The sequence below is a fragment of the Ammospiza nelsoni genome, chromosome 15 (genome assembly GCF_027579445.1).
Source record: "Ammospiza nelsoni isolate bAmmNel1 chromosome 15, bAmmNel1.pri, whole genome shotgun sequence".
Taxonomy (NCBI): domain Eukaryota; kingdom Metazoa; phylum Chordata; class Aves; order Passeriformes; family Passerellidae; genus Ammospiza; species Ammospiza nelsoni.
The window spans coordinates 456,904-473,808 of NC_080647.1; the positions used below are offsets into that span (position 1 = coordinate 456,904).

The 16,905-nt window shown below is 44.6% G+C and overlaps 1 long non-coding RNA gene across 1 annotated transcript; it reads left to right on the forward strand.

The window, feature by feature from the left end:
• Positions 1-266: 266 nt before the first annotated feature.
• On the forward strand, positions 267-2,906 carry LOC132079846 (uncharacterized). Its single transcript, XR_009419472.1, has 3 exons — positions 267-386; positions 1,367-1,418; positions 2,812-2,906. It is a non-coding gene; the product is annotated as an uncharacterized LOC132079846 (long non-coding RNA).
• The last annotated feature ends 13,999 nt before the right edge of the window (positions 2,907-16,905 follow it).

Here is a 16,905-nt window from a genome sequence, read left to right on the forward strand (position 1 = left end):
TTTTCCTTTTGGAGATGTGTACATTTAGGAGGAAAAATTCAATATTCTGCAAAGTTGAATGCGCCATTGTGCCAGATAATTAAAATGTAAATTTAAGTATCTATGCCTGCTTTGTGATTTTTTTAATACTTTTAAGTTAGTTGTCTTTTAAAACATGTGGTCAGCTGTTGTATTCACATATGGTCAAATGATCAAAGTCTGAACTCCTCTCTAATTGTCCCCTGCTGCTTGTCTGCTCTGTCCATGATCAAGGCCTCAGCAGGTGATAAGAAAGGCATGAGAACAGGCTGGAAGGAGAATGAACTACTGAGGGGCCCAAGCTGAAAGAAATAAAGACTTCCAGTACATCACCCTGACAGTAAAGAACCAAGAAAAAGTGAAGTCTGGTTAGTTCTTATTTTTTCTTTCTTTCTCGCCCTTTTCCCCCCTTGCTCACAAATCTGCATATATTTTTTAAACAGCAGAATGCAAATAGGGTCGTCTCTGTGTATTCTCAGCTCATATAAAAGGCAGAACCAAACAGCCTTCTGCAGACATGTTTATTTACTTGTGAGGAGGAGGAAGCTGCTAAGTCACACAGTTTATAGTATTTCACATGTTTGTGGAAATCATTGCAATTCTTTTCACTTGTGCTTGTCATTGTATGCCTGGAGTTCACTTTGCCAGATGGTGCTTTATTGTCACTGGTGTCCACACCTCACTCTTGCATCACTTCAAGACCAAATGGTGTGAAGAGCTTTAATACTTAGAGGATTTAGTAAAAGTAAATCCACACTTTGTGGAAGGTTCATTCTCAGCTATTCAAGCAGGTCTAGCACTGATTCAGAGAGGGAGTAGCTGACCCCAGGAGTGAAGAAAGGGTGAAATAAATGGATTGTCTTTGCCACTCCTGTTTGTTCCCTGCTCTCTTGCAGTCAAAACGCTGATAGAAAATTAAGGATCAATATTAGATTTAGAATAAAGACTTAACAGTTAAAGAAAGGAAGGTGCATTATCAGATTCTCCTCTCCTCCCCCCATTCAGTGTAGAAAACAGTTGGCTGCATTTGTAAAGCTAAATTTCTTAGGCTTGCAGTAATGTATTTGTATGCATCGTGTTTTTGGAACCACGTGAGGATTAATTTTTTACATGAATTTGCATGCAAATAGAGTACTCCCTTTTGGCTTCGGCAGAGTCGTTTCTTAATGTTTGCAAACACTGTCGCTCAGATGCAAGTGCCATTGCCCCATTTTACAGATGAGGAGACAATGGCTGGCTGAGAAAGAAGTGAGTGCTGCTCAGACTGTCATTCAAACGTGGGGGTTTTGGGCAGTCTATATTTCGTTATTTAAAACAGGACTGAGTGCCTATTTCTCTATTTTTGCAGGTAACTGAAGTCTATGTGCCCAAGTGACTACAGCAGTAAGACTGGACAGAGAGTGTGTGTCTCTGCATGGACAAGGGAGTATTTTAGCAGGAGGCAGATGTGAGAGGATTTAGAGGATATTATAGAAAAATCCTTGTAGTGCTCAGGCTGTTACATGGCTGCTGTAAAACAGCAAACAGGTTAGAGGCTATAACCACAAGGAAAGAGCATGCATCACAACTGCAGCCCCCTCTGCAAGGAGGCAGAGCTGTGTTCAGTGCCCCAGGTTTTTTCTGGGGTCAGCTCCAGAGGGTTCTCCTTGTGGGCCATGCGGGTTTTAGGAAGGACAATTCTTGTAGCAGGTTTGTGATGGAAGGGGAGACTGATGAGAAGGGGAGGGTGGTGGAGAAAGAGGATTATGATCATGTCTCTGCATGGGGCAAAGGGTGAGAGAGACTCGAAACAAAGGGTTTGGAACATTTTGAGCGTGGAGATTTGTGGGAAGGAGGGCCCCAGTCCTGCTGGGGGTCTGCTGAATAGTGTCTGCCTCAGCAGTGACCCACGGAAGGGAAGCTCCCCTTGGCAATGTCGGCGCTTCCCTCCCTCCCTCCTGTGCTCCCTTGTGGAGCGGGGCTGGTTCCACTTGGTCATGCCCAGAGGCTTCCTGAGCTGGGCTGGCGAGCCCAAGTGCCAGCACAGGCTGAGCATGGCAGAGCTGCTGCTCGGGGTGCAGTCAGCAGAGGGGCTGCCGTGGTCAGCAGAGGGGCTGCCGTGGTCAGGGCACGGCATAGGGTGCACAAATGAGCTTGAGACAGCCAGAGGGGGACTTACCTGAGCACTGGGAGCTCACCCTTGCCTGCTTAGGGTGTCTCGCACATCCCATGTACTGCAAGATCCCTCCCCTGTGGGGGGATGTACAGCCCTTCTGTCAGGATTGGCCATGACCTAATGACCTTCCTGTAAATATTTATTGTCCAGAACATCCAGAAGTAGGAAATGTCTCCTGTGATGGCAGGCACACAATGGGAACAGAGCAGCCAAATTTAACCAGCTTACACATCGTGTCTTCTGCCATTTGGTCCTCTGTTTCCTTCAGAATAAAACTGGCAGTGCCCAGAGAGAGCTGTTGAGAGTCACCTTTGCACCTGGAACATTCTGAGCTGGTGTGGCCTGTCTGCCTTCAACACACTTGAGATGTTTATTTTTTTATAGAGAATTCCCAGCCTTGGCTGTGAATTCTGTTTCCTGACTGGTTTTTTTTGGTTGAAAATGTAGATTTTATGTATACAACAATAGCCTTCAGTAATATGTTGAATTCCAAAATTGGAAATGTTGAGAAGCAATGAATGGAAATGCTTTTTATGTAATACTGCATTAACTTTGCAGAGTTAAATGGTTCAGTGAAGAGTTACTGGTCACAGTAGCTGTGAATAAACTCACGTATTCTTGTTTTCATATTGGTTCAGGTCCCTTTCTTGGCAGAAGCTGGTCTTTCTGCGAGTCCATGGAAAGTTCTTGAGCAGAGAGCTCTCCATGCCTGCTGCTGATAACAGGTAGTATCATGCTGTTTTCTTGGAAAATGCATTTGGATGCTATTTTCTAGAATAAACAAGCTTAAGTGGCCAAGAAATAAAATAGATTCCTCCCACTTCTCTTCTTCCCCCATGTGCTCATAAGTGGCTGAAGTGAAAAAAAAAAAAGTAAGTGGTTGATTCTCACTCCTGCAAATGGTCAAGAAAATTACAGAGCCAGCAAAATCAATTTTCAGGTTTAATAGTCCACAAGCCCAAGGAATTCTGTGCAGTACTCCCTGGGGTCTGGGTAGGTGTTTAATCTCTGAAGTTCTATACAGAGGAGGCATGTTGAAAACAAGAAGTTTTTGGTGGGGTCACGTGCTCCAGGAGGTTTGGGATCAACAGGAGGTGCATGGTTTGTTTGCTCTCACAGTGGTTTTGGGCAGCAGCTCTGACCAGTGGCTTTGGTGGGAGGGGGTGAGGTGCTCCTGAGGCTGGCTTTATATTGCTGTGTGAGGAGCTGAAGGGGACAGGTCCCCACTCTCCTTCCATGGCATCCTTGTGTAGGAAGAAGAATTTGGTTTATTACTTTGCCTGCCTGTTGTGAGAGCTCTCTGCAATAACAGATTTTTGAGGAAGCACCCTTGGGCTAAGCAGGGCAGGCCCTGTGTGCTGTGGGATTTATTTCCTGCAGGATGTGATCCTGTAAGAGGCTCCTCCAGGCTGGACTGGGGTGGCAGTGTGAGCCCACCCTGTCCCTGCACAGTGCCTCCAACTGACCACAGAGAAGGGGTGATGGCTTTGGATGGCATTGTGAGGCCGAGGAAAGCAGGAGGCTTTAGTAGAGATTCCTGTGAGGATTTTGGCTGGTGGAGGGAGAAAGGACCTTTCTGCACTGTGGGTCAAGTGGTGGGGTAATGAGGAGAACAGCCCTGATGTGCAGAAATGCTGCCTGTCAGAATGACTACTCTGCAAATCTACTTAAAAGTGATTTTCTGTGTGCCACCCTGAAATTCATCTGGCAATTAAATGATAAGGTTAATATGTTACATGCATGGAGGCCAGAAAATTTGGAGGTAGTGTTGCCATAGCAACTGTATTTATGCCCTGCTGGGCACAGGCATCCCTGTGGGGTCAGCCAGGGCACGGTGCTGGGGGTGGGAAATGCCGCCAGCGTGGTAGCAAAGGGGTGGGAAAAGTCATAAAAATGTAAAAATAAACCCAACTCTTTGATCTCGTTGTGTGCTGTCGGTGGAAGAGCAGTAAAAGGTGAAGGTCCTCTCCATTGTGTGTGTCAGGGGGAGCACTGCAGCCTGCCTCGGGGTGTGCCAGGGAGCTGTGCCTTCGGGAGGGCAGGGCTCAGCGCTGCTGCAGCTGCTCTGCTCTCTGGGGCTGCTGCATTAACTGGGAAAAGTGTCTCCAGTGCAATCCTGTGTCCTCCTTCGGCTCCTACAGCTAAAATCCCAGTGCACAAAGAAGACACCCTCTCCAAAGAGCATATACTCCAACAGTCAAATACACTCAAATAATACTGTGCTTTGAAGGGAACCCAGAAGGACTCTCTTGCTCTTCCACTAATTTTGAAGCCATTTGATTTACGTCTGAGAACTACGGAGCGCTTGCTTTTGTACACAGGTGTGTTTGTGAGCGCTGGGATTGGTGCCACGTGGCTGTGCATCCCTTTGGGAGGTGGCAGCTGAAGCTCTGCTCTCTCCCCTGGGCCCGTGACCAGGAGCAGCAGGGTGCTGTCGCCACTGGGGACCATGAGTCCTCCTTCCTCATGTCTGCAGTGTCACTGCCTGGCACTCCAGCGTGTCCAGGTTTCGTTAGTGCAGATGATTTTAGGCTCTTAAAAACCCCTGTGGTGAATGATGTAGCTTCTCTTAACTACAAAACATTAAAGCATTTTTGTGGCCAAATCAGAAATGATGAGTTGGCTTTCCCTGCTTTAATGAACTAAGTGTTCAAACCTCAGTAGCGTTGCAGAGATTGTGATTCTTGTTTCAGTCTCCAAGCTTCACTCCTGAGTGATCTCTGGGTCTATTTTGCCTTTGAGAAATGGTTTTGTTTTCTGTTGCTATCTTTTCAGAGTAGATCTGTGCTTAGGTATTACCACAAAAAACCAGGTAATCTTCTAAACTGAAAAAAATGTCAGCTGGTTGCTGGCAGATACCTCTCATCTGGGAAAGGCTCTTGGCTCATATGCTGGTTATCCCTGCTGAGATAAAGCGAGCAACTGGAGCAAATGAAGCACTTAAGAAGTGTGTTAGAGCTTCTCCCCATAGTATGCAAACGAACTGCAAATAATCTGTGTTCCTGCAGGAAGTCCTTTATGAAAAGCAAAGGGATGGAAAAGGAAATGGAGGCCTTGGCACTGGTGAGGTTATTTACATGGAGGGCACTGTGTGTTTGCTGTGTGCTTGAGCTATGATAACAGAAGTCTGCTTTCCCTGGAATGTTGTGGCTCTCGGAGGGAGGAGATGAAAGACCTAGAATGATAAAATGGCACATCTCAGGGCATTTTATTTTATATTAAAGCCTTCTTTTTTTTTTTTTTTTTTCTTTTCAGCAAATGCATACCAAATGCCAGAGGGAAAGCCTATTGTGTTACCAGAGTAATGCCAAAAGATGCACAGAGATCATGCAATTGTGTTATTGTATTGAGATGTCATCCTAATACCACTTTGGTTTATTTGAATAAATCCATGTATAAGAATCTGACATAAGGAACCTCACAAAGGTACATGATGACCATGCCCTGAAAGGCAGTGTTTATGGAGAAAGTGCTTTCTATGCACTGTTGTTCAATGTTGAAACAGGTTTCTTCAATTTACATTCTTTTATTTTAAGGGTGCATAATAACTTGCTGTAGCTTTGGAAACTCGGGGCAGATATAACTTAAGTAGATTTATCTAACTACATACAATACTTTGCTGTTGGATGCAGCAGTAGTTGCCATAGCAACTGCAGGATGCCAAATTGTTATGATACCCCCAAGAAACAGGTTGTCTTTTGGAAGAACTGCAAGCAATTTAACTTTATACTACAGTAGCCATAGCTCTAGGGGATAAATGATGTCTCCAAATGTATGCTTCTCTCCATGTGGGTTTATTTCAATTATGACATTTTTTCACTTTGCTGTAATTTTTTTGGTCATAATTATTTTTTTTTCTGAGCTGAAGGGATAGAATATGTTTTAAAATGCTCATCATTATTAGTTCTGTATACCATGATAGCATCTAATGACTCTTACAAACTTTGAGATCTTCTTGCCACCACTTAAAAAGAGAAAAAAACCAGGGAGAAGGTCAGTGGCATTTTTTTCCCTCTAGTTGTTTTGTCATCAAATAATATATCTCAAATGGAGATGAACATACCTTCCTAACAGCCATGACCAAGGTACTGTCCCTGCTTCACAGGTGGGTGAATTGTTCCACTGAGGAGGTAACAGAGTCTGAAGATGACTGTTGATAGGTGGGACTAGGTCTCATGAGTGGTTAGGAGAATCGTGAACCAAGTCCCTGCAAGCAAAATTTTTCATGGAAGGTGATAAAATAAAGCTTGGATTTTCTTGAAGCCATGTCCTGCTCCTGCAGACAAATCAGTATAAATAACCAGCTGTATCAGGGGTAGTTCACTTGTGTATAGTATTTGGCCCAGATGGTTTATTTTTATGATTCCAGATTTATTTTCTTTCTTTTCTTTTAGAAAGGTTGTGGTAATGTTTCCCAGCTCCTGAGAGAGTTGGAATTGTTGAGCCTGGAGAAGAGAAGGCTCCAGGAGACCTTAGAGCCTCTTCCAGTGCTGAAAGAGCTGGAGAGGGACTTTTCAGAAGGCAGGTGACAGGGAAAGGGGAAATGGCTTCCAGCTGCCAGAGGGCTGGGTGAGATGGAATTTTGGGAAGAAAGTCTTCCCTGTGAGGGACAGGATGCTCAGAGAAGCTGGCTGCCCCTTCCCTGCGGGTGTGCAAGGCCAGGCTGATGGAGCTCTGAACAACCTGGGATAGTGAAAGCTGTCCCTGCCCATGGCAGGGGCTTGGAACGAGATGATCGTTAAAGTCCCTTCCAACCTAAAGCATTCTGTGGTTCTGTGAAGTCATGTTATAGATCAGCTGGGGAACTAAAATATGTCTGTGAAAATAGAAGAAATCAAGAAAGTTTCTCTGTTCCTATTAATAACACATGCAGGGGATCTACACGCATTCAGGTTAACTCTTAATGGGTTCATTTTCTTAGGATTTGTTACTTGGTTTGCGAGGCCAAAGAATCTTAGTTGTGCTCCAGGATGTCAGGGAATGCATTGGAACAAAACAAAATGGTTTTGTCCTCAGACCACTTGCAAAGTGAGCCCAAGACAAGGGGTTGCAGACAGACAGGCGTGTGTGAGGACTGATAAGGAGGCTGGTCCATGGGTGTCTCTCAGGAAAGATGCTGTTTAAGTGCTGACAAGCTGTTTGTTTGCTTGGTGGTTCAGGAGCTTTGAAGGCTGGCTTGAAGACAAACAACAAAGGCACTTTGGAGGTGGCTGTTGGGAGCTCTTCCTTGCGGGAGTGGCAGCAGGGGGAAAGCACAGGAGGGATTTTGTTGGAAAGCACAGAGTGTAGGCTAGGGACATGTTTGGGAGCAGAAACTCTGTGTAAAACAGACCTTTATCAACTCTTCCTCTTATTCATCAAACTTGCTGCAAGGAGGAATCTGTGGGTCTTTCCCAGAGGTGGCTGCATTTTGAAAAACTCAGAAAGATGGTATTACTGGCTGCAGTTGGGCTTTCCCAGTCTTGCTCCCTGAGAAAGCCCTGTCTTGTGTGAGTGGCTGGCTCTTTTCCTTCTCCAGGGAAAGGGCTGGGATGCCATTCCTGCTGGGAGCAGCTCAACCAGGGACCTGTGCCAGGGCCTCGACTGCCAGCAGCAGCACTTAACCAAAGTGGCAGTGACTTGTGGAAAGGTGTGTGCTCAAAAGCAGCCACTTTCTGGTTGTGTCCAGGTGGTATCTGTGACCTGGGAATTCTGAGACCTAGCTGTGCATCTTTACAAGGAGTTTGTATATCTTTGCCAGCCTTCAAAATTCATTATTTATACCTCAAAAAGTTCATGAGGATGGGTTTTTTCCTTTTTTTAAAAATTTTTTTGGATGTGTTGTCATGTTTATGGGCTTTTTGGTCCAGCTGTGTTGCCTATTTCAAGGTTTAATTTGCAACTGAGAATTGGAAGCTTATTTTTATGGTACATGTTCTTTTTTTGTGCAGAGCCTAGATTTGGGTGAGTGACATGGCTGCAGGTTCTGAGGCTTCCTGGAAGCACCAGCTGCTGCAAGACTGGGGATGGACCTGCAGGAGTGTGCAGTGCTGCTGGTACAAGGAGGCCTTTTCATCCAGCCTCCTTTTGGGTCTCGTGGGTATAAAGTGGGGCTGAATTAGTCTTTTCTTCCCTCCTGACATTTGGCTGGGTGGGAGGCTGATTCCTGATAGGTTTTAGTAGAGTGTTTGAAAACATAATTTTCTCACAGTTTTACATGTAATTTGCCCATATTGTTACTATAATATGGGTTTTATTCCTCTTGAGGCTGCACAAGTCTTCAGGATACTCTTAATATGTATGGTGGGAAATGGGCTGTTTGCAAATTAGTAACAAACTATAATAATTACTTTGCTTTCCCCTTGAAATGCTAGTCTGAAGCTTTGATGACCACAAAATTCCCATGTAAAGCCACAAAGACCTTCAGCTGCATTTGTTGGATCTATTTAGATCCCTGCTTGGTGTCTAAAAGAGGCAGTAACTCTGCGAACATCTCTGGCCGCTTCCTCCCACACATTGCTTGGTGTGGCTCCTGTCTGCTTGGATATCTATATACAGCACAACTGTAGGTGTGAGTTTTTGTGGTTTGACCTGTTTCCATAAGTTAAAGTTGCTAAGGATGGCCACAATGATAATTTAATCGGAAATGCTGAGCTAGTGGTGAATTTTCTAGAAATATCTGCAATGAAAATATTGAGCATTTGAAAATTCATGGGAAAAAATATACATTTTGAGGACTTGAAGACATGAAAGGAAAAAGAGTTTGTAAACTAGGTCTAATCTTGACCAATGTTGTAGAAATTAATGTCTACGGTAATACAAAAACTCCCAATGTACAATTCTTGAAGTGATTCCATCCTGTCCACTCTAAGCCCAAGCATCTGTTTGACTCTTCTTCCTCATGGACTCCCCTGGTGCCATCTCTTGAAGGCGACTGGAAGACCTCAGGTCCAGCTCTGTCTCACAGCATCTCCCAAGATGTTTTCCTCCTCTGCTCTGAAAGCACAATACCAGTGCAGACAGGCTGAGTCCAAGGCATCCTCCTCAGCAGCCCTTTTCTGTGGGTGGAGGAAATGTCAGTGAAATGTAATGTGTTGGCTTCTCCTGGAGCATGTATGGTGAGCTGGTTATGTGAGTGGTCTCTCCTGTGTCTTTTAAAGCTGGTGGCTGGATTATCTTTACTTTCTCCTAATCCCTTTGAAAAATTTGAGTAGATTCTCTTTTGACAGCAGCCACTGCTGCTGCTGTTTCTCTAGCAGAAAGCCATTTCAGTATCTCTGTCATTGTTTCTGGCTCTGCCACCTGATGGAACTGGTGAGAGGAAGGAGCAAAGGAGAACAGCCTTGAGGAGAGCCGTGCCATGCTGCACCCTCATTCATTGCTTTGGCTGAGCCAAGAGCTGCAAGGGCCACACAAACATCACTGTGCCAGGGCTTTTCACCCCTTGCTCTGTGTTTAACGTGCTAGGAGAAGCCCTTGTGAGGATGGAGATGCTGCTGTGTGAGCCAGAGCAGCCCTGGGGACGGGGATGCTCCGGGTCGGTTCCAGCCTTCTCACCCTCCCAGGAAAGCAAACAGGGAATAAAGGTCACATGAGAAGGTGAGGGTATCATCTTAAAGAGAGCCTCTGCCACACAGGATTGTCTCGTGCAGTGCTGTTGAGCATCTTGGAAAGCAGACCAATAGCATTAGGGTGGAGGAATTCCCACTGCATCCCCCTCCTGTAGCCCCCTCACCTTGGCCCCAAGATCAAACAGGCAGCAGCAGTGCAGCCTTCTGCCTGCATGAGAACAGAGCCTGTGCAGGACGGCTGCCACAAGGGAAAGCTGCTCTCTGAAGGTGCTTGAAAAATAAACAGTGGCACGTCAGCACAGTGTGCAGTGGCTGCCTGGGTCTGGAGAAACCATGTGTGCCTGGGGTGGTGAGAGCCTGCCTTCCCTTCCTCTTGAATGGCAAGGACTTCATTTCCATGTGCTTACCAGACCTGGGGCAGCATTTCTAGGAAAGGCAGTTTGGTAGAGGGAGAGGCTGCATGCAGTGTGGTGCTTTAGGGATTGCTTTCTGTCTTCTGAAGGCTGAAATGCCCCAGCACAAACCATCTTGCAGTGTGCCCTGGGGAGCAGGACATTGATGGGATGTGCTGGCAACGTTTTCTTACCTTGAACTTGTGATGGAAAAGAGTGGGAGAGCTCGAGGTTTTCTGTCCCCAAATTCTTGGCATTAGCCTGACCTCTTTCTGCACCTGACAAAATCTCTCAGTGGGCTGGTTTTAGTGTAACAAGGTGATAGTAGAAGAGACCAAAGTGGTGAACAGTCCCTGAAAGACACTCCGGTGTGAGCCAGGTGCCTGACAGGATGTGTGCAGGGCTGTTTTTCCCCTTGCTTGTCTGGGTTTCCCAGGAAGCTGTTTTGCTGCACGTCTGGTGCTGCTGACCCACCGCATGGGAAGCCTTGAGTAATCCCACACTGCTCTGAGCATGTTTGAGAAGTTCTGTATGACAAGATCGCTGAGTGTCCTGCCCTTTGCTCTGCCCCCTCTCGTGTTTGTCACATCTAATAATGGACAGAAATGTGGTGTGTGCCACTGAACACGGGGAATTTGTTTGTATTCCATGTTTGCCACAGCCTTTTAATTTGAGGAGGGAGCGTGGGAGCAGGGAATGGCTAAGAACACTTTGGTAGCTCTCTGCTGTAGGCTAGGTACAGTTCTTAGGGAGTGATGTGAACTTGAGCTGAAGTGTTGGGTTTAGAGTGGCAGTGGTATCTGGAGGGGCAGTGCTAAGTGCTTTAAAAGTGCTGTATCTGTTTCAGGGCTTGGTGAAGGGTTGTGAGATAAGCTGCTGTCTGTGCTCCCTTATCTGGATGGGGGTGTCAGGGGCTGCAGTTTCCAAGGAGAATGTTGCCACGTTTTATTTTGCAAGGGAAGTGCTGTGGAAAGATCATTCAGGCTGTGGGCAGCCCCCAGCCTGGGCAGGTGCTCATTCACACTCTGAGCTGTGCTTGTGCTGCTGCCAGGTGCTGGACTGCCCTGCTGCAGCCAAAGTGGCCTTTTGTCCCTGACCTCCGTGTTGGTACATCTTGGGCTTGTTCCTTGCAGAGATCCATCCAGCTAGGTAACAATAATAAGGTGTAAAAGAGCAGGAGAATCCTAACTTGTGAAATCCTGATGGTTTTTCCATGCTTACATATTTGGTTGTTGAATGTGTGTATCTGGCCCTAATTTCTGTGCACATGCTTTCTGTTCCTAGATGTAGCAGATGTTGTTCCAGCAACCACCTCTCATCTTTTCTCCCTCCTCCTTTTGATTCCTTTCTTGCATGTTCAAAACATGGTGAGTAAGTAAGGACACTGTTGTTAGGTTGAAGACTTCAACTGTCTTTATTGCCTATCCAAGGGAAAATGGGGCTGGTATAGCTGGGATGGTGGCAGGAGAGGAAGAAATTACTTCTCATGAAAATATTTGTCTATCCTCTTTTCCCTCCTTAGCCTATATAAAAGGGAATGAGGTCTACTTTTGGATACATGTGAGTATTCAGCCATCAGCAGGGAAGCTTCCACAAGGCAAATAAAGTCCCTGATATATCAGAAAGGCACTTGCCTTGTTCTGTAGACCTTGTAAGTGTGAGATCTTAAATGAGAGATGGAAGTTAGGTGAATTGTGCCACTAGGATAACATTTTTGAGAAGCGTCTGGTTCAGGATTGTACAATGTCTAGCATGGATGCTTCCTGGAACAGTTCCCCATCCAAGGCTTGGTTCCATTTGCTTTATGTCATGCCCCTTCCAGGAGCATATTGCAGAGATTTCTGAGATGATGACAATCAGACAAGATTGGAGTGTGGAGCACGAGAGCTCTGTCAGCGAGACACTGCACCCAAGTGAAGGAGCCCAGCTGACAGGGTAATTCCACTGCTGCTGGGGCCTGGCCAGCATTTCCAGGGGAAGCTCTGTGGCACAGGAGGAGCATCCTCTGGGATGGCTGAGGGCAGGATACATGCCAGGATTAGTGCTGCTCATGGGGAAAGCCTGACGGTTGCCTATTATCCAGAATATTTTAATAGTATCTTTAGGGTATTTTTTCTGAGACACACATTTTTGGATGACTGTTCTTATCTTTATTTATGTTTTCATAAGCATTCCCAATATCCTTCTCACTTCCAACTTGGAAATCGAAATACAGCAAACTTTTATTTATTTATTTGTTTGTTTGTTTTTTATTTTGCGTCATGTGGTTGTTGTGGGCTTTGTTATCTCTTCTGCTGCACTTTGTGTGCCAATAACTTCTGAAGTCAAGCAGTTTAATTCCAAAAAGGAAGAAACAGAAAAACACCACACAAAAGCACCAAAAATATACGGGAAAAGCCACCTATTTTACAGTGTCCATGAACATCTGCTAATGTGACATTTGCCATGTGGGTGGGGAAATTTGCAGGGAAAGGAATGTCATTCATGGTCTAAGATAGGTATTGCAAGTAACTTCCCTTTCATTGCCAGAGCTGCCAGGCTCAGGCACAAGCTTCTGCTCTGGGCCAGCCTTAGTCAGGTATAATCTGCCTTCACGTCAAACTGCGATTCTTTTTTTTTTTTCTGGATGATGTAATTTTTTTTTTCTCTTTAAGAATTGGATCATTATTTTGGAATTTAAAGCCTTTCAGTAAAAAGGGAGGGAAGGTTTGAATCTGTGAGGGTGCTGAGGCACTGGAACATGCTGGCCTGAGAGGCTGAGCCATCCCTGGAGGTGTTGGAGGCCAGGGGGCTGCAAGGTGAATATTTGTCACAGCCTGTGCAGAGCAGAGCCCTGTGTGACCCAGGTCACCTTGGAGGGGAGGAGAAAGCTGCTGCCAGATCTGCTCTCTGCTTTGAGTGCATGGTGTCCAGTTCTTACACTAATACATGAGAACATTCACTCTGTGGGCTTTGGTGTTACCAGCAAAATGTGTCAGGCATTTTGTGGTAAGATGATGTTGGTTTGACAAAATCTGTGGGTTTTTTCAAACTGTGCTTTTTCTGCTCAATGTTTCTGTCCCTTGTGGATGTACATGGATTATACTCTGTAAAATTATTCTAATGTTAAGTAGAGTGTGGATGGGATGAGCAAAGAAAGACTTTGAAGCAGTGTATTGTAAGCTCATCAAAAGCCTGGTAAAGTGTCCATTTAAAAAAAATGAGGTAAACTGTAGGCATTTTATTCCAATTTGGGATGAAACTATCAACATTTTAACATTTTTCATGGTGGCTGGAAAGTCTTGTAGACCAAAGAAAATGGCCTAAGTATGATGGCATTGTTACTTTGGTAGGAAGGGAAAGAAAATTAACATTAAATCAAATTTATTTATTACTTCAAAGACCTGATGATCCAGTGCATCATCAAAAGGAACTTGGAGAAAGACCTCTTACATAAAATTAAGTCTCTCTGAATCTGTTTCTTACCATTAGTTTGGGCTAGTGAAGCCACTAAGTGAGGGTGGCTCTTAGCAGCCAGTTCCCATGTCCTGGCTTGATTGCACTGCTAATTGGGGTGCAGGAATGGGACAGCCTTTCCCAGGGAGTTGTGTGAGACCTTTGTGCATCTTTTTCTCTATAATACACTTCACCCGTTTGAAAAGTAGTTGTTTGGTTTTTTTTTTGAGGAAATACGGGTTTTTGGTTTGCATTTTGAAACTTGTCTTCTCTTCCAAAGGAAAACTTGGCACTGTTAACCTGCTAACGCCAGCAGGCATCCAACATGTGCTTTGGAGAAGGTGATTATTCCCTGCCACTGGGGCAGGTGTCTTTTCCTGTGAAGATTTTGATGCCATTAAGGAGTGATGTCCTAAAGGGGTTTGTATTTTTAGCAGCTGTGATTTATGTCCTGCAGGCTCTCTTTAAATCATGCCTCAAAGAGGGATAGGTTATTTTACAGAGAAACCCATAAAGTAATGTATGCTTCTGGTGTGACTTTCTTTAAAGCTGTGCATTAATTCCTGAGGACTGAGGTCAGCCTGCCTGTGCTGAGATCTGCAGAATGACATTTCCATAGGGGGCTTATTTCATGCTGATGTGAGAAGCAGGAAGTAATATTCACCATATGAAGATACATAGTACTATTAATAATAATGATAATAACCAATTAATACTTATGCAGTGCATTTTAAAAATGATTTTTTTTCTTTGTCTTAGAGTGCTTAAGAAGACCTCCAATCTACAGAAAAAGTAATGGAAGTGTTAATGAGAATTCAGGTTTTGTGGGGATCAGTATCAGCCTCTGGTACGTGTACAAACCATTTGCTGGAAAGCTGCTGGCTTTGGAGTTCTTGCTTTTGACCTGGCAATGTCCTTGCTCTGCTGCTCTGGAGACACCTCTGCAGGGTGGGGAGGCCTCTGGGTTTTCCTGTCTCTCCTCAGCCTCTGTAGGCAGCGGTGCAGATCAGACTGAGAGTGCAGAGGAGGTGGCTGATGTGTGACTTCACTGAAATATTTCCTCCACTCCCCAGTACCCCATGCAATGTCAGAATTTCCAGCTCTGCACAGTCTGCCCAGGACAGAAAGCTGCTTCTGTGGTGAAGGTTTGTAGGTGAGTCAGAGACACCAAAGCTTAGTGATGTGTCCTTCTCAGCAGCGTTACCCGGGTGGTTCTGATTTGGCAAGCAGAACTCAGTTCTTTATGGGTTTAAGAAAATGGTGATGTGTCTCTGATGGTAGGACACTTATGGAGGAGTCTAAGAAGGCTGTAATTTTTTTCATGTGTAACTATGGAGGCATGCTTTGATATCAGAGAATTGCTTTATAAATGAAGTTGTAAGAAACATTTAAATGTCAAGTATCCTTCATCTTGTTCATTCAAGCGCAGAATATTTATGAGGATACTGTTAATAAAGCATCTTTGCCTCTCTGACAGAGACTGGACTTAGGCAGGGTATTTGACAGTGGAAAAGACTAAGAAAGTGAGAAAAGGACGTTTTCAGTGAGTTACTTTGAATTTCTCTAGCATGCCCTTTTCTTTTAAGGGTTTTGTGAATTGCTCTGGCAATTTGCTAAGTATTAAAGGGAACAATGAACAGGGCCCTCTTTTTACGAAGACAAAGAAACAAAGATTTGAAGATTTTTCAGTTTGCTTCAAAAATAGCTTGATGAAGATGGACATTATAGCAAATGAAATATTTAACTAGAGTGACCCTCACTGAAGTGATGTCAAGGGTAGTAAGTAATACAATTGTCACATTGTATGTAGTCATTCCTTTGTAAGCTACTGAGGCGCAATTATTTTAAGTAAATTGAAATGCCTAATAGGGACAATGCTGTTTTTCTTTAGCTAAAAATAGTAACATGAAATACTTATTTAATCTTAAAAATGTTTCAGGCTTTTATCACCAAGACTGGATAATTTCACTCTTTTGGTTTTGGTTTTATTCTTTCTAGCTAGTGTCTTTGCTCTGAAACTTTCTCAGAATACAAGTTTTTAACAGTTTCCTGTAAAACAATGAAGTTATTAACCACTTAAGTTGGTTATCTCTCTGAAAAGATTAAAGAGGTTTCATTTTTTGAATGGCACTCTTGAGGTTTGGCTCAAGGGTTTGTGATTTGGAGGAGCTGCAAAACTGTTATAAGAAATATGACTCAAGAAAAAGCTTCTAAAATACCCCCAGATCCAGGAAGCAGTTTCAGGTCCTGAGTTTGTCTTACTGATGCAGACAGCAAATGCTGCACTCCCTGTCCTGGAGTGGCAGTATGGTCTTTGCACAGCCCTTGGGCTCCCCTTCCATCTCCAGGAATGCGTCAGGAAAAGCGTCAGGCAGGTGCCACACGAGTCAGCACAGCCAGGCTTGGCTGTGAGAGCCCCTGAGAAGATGCTGCTGGTGGAGCCTTCCCCTCCAGACCTGCTCTGTTTAGGCTGTTGTCTCTACCCCCTTTGGATGAGATTTGTAGGAGCTGAGCCTAAACACCTCTTCCCTCAGAAACTCTGGGCTCTACTGTTATGTGTGGCATCCCAAATCCTTTAACCCTGATGTTCCACTGGATTATTGTATTTCAGCCTTTGAAAGATTTTCTCTTTTCCTCAAACATGCGCAAAAATATTGTTGAAAATTCCACTCATTGTCAAGGCTATTGGTGCTTCCAGTTTGCTGCCAGGGGTGCAGCACAGAACTATTTTAGGTGGATCAAGGAACTTGCCGAATTACTGGTTAATTTTCTCCTTAGATGTTCAAAGACGAGTCCTCTTGTAGTACGTCAGCATAATTTAAAAATATTTTTCTTAATTATTCTAAAGCTCTGTTTGTTTATGAAGCTGTTGCTACCCTTTTGAATCCAATTATTTATAAGTAATATGTTTAACACGTGTTCTTGAGGGAACCAAGCCCTGTAAGTCGGACACTGACTGGTGTTTAGTGTTGGTCTATTGCCCAGTGTCAGTGCCTGTGAAATTGCCTGAAAACTCTTACAGCAAATTTCCTGAATATACCCACAGAGGGCTGGAAAACGATGTTGTGTCACAGATGGATTTACCAGGTCTAACCCATCACACTGCCCTCCTCCCTCTGGCAGCAGGAATCAGAACTTTGACCTGTGACTAAAAGAAAGAAACATCACTGCCTGAACTTGAAAAAAAGGAAAATCTTAGTGACAATCTTCATAGCATTTGATAGTTTCTTTGCTCAGGGCCCCATCACCAGTGGAGAGGTGCAGTGCCAGTCTGCAAATCAAGTTCGGTCGCCCCAGCAGAGTCCCTTGATGTCCGCCATCTGAAGGAAGGACAGGAGCTGCTGCGTGTGCTCAG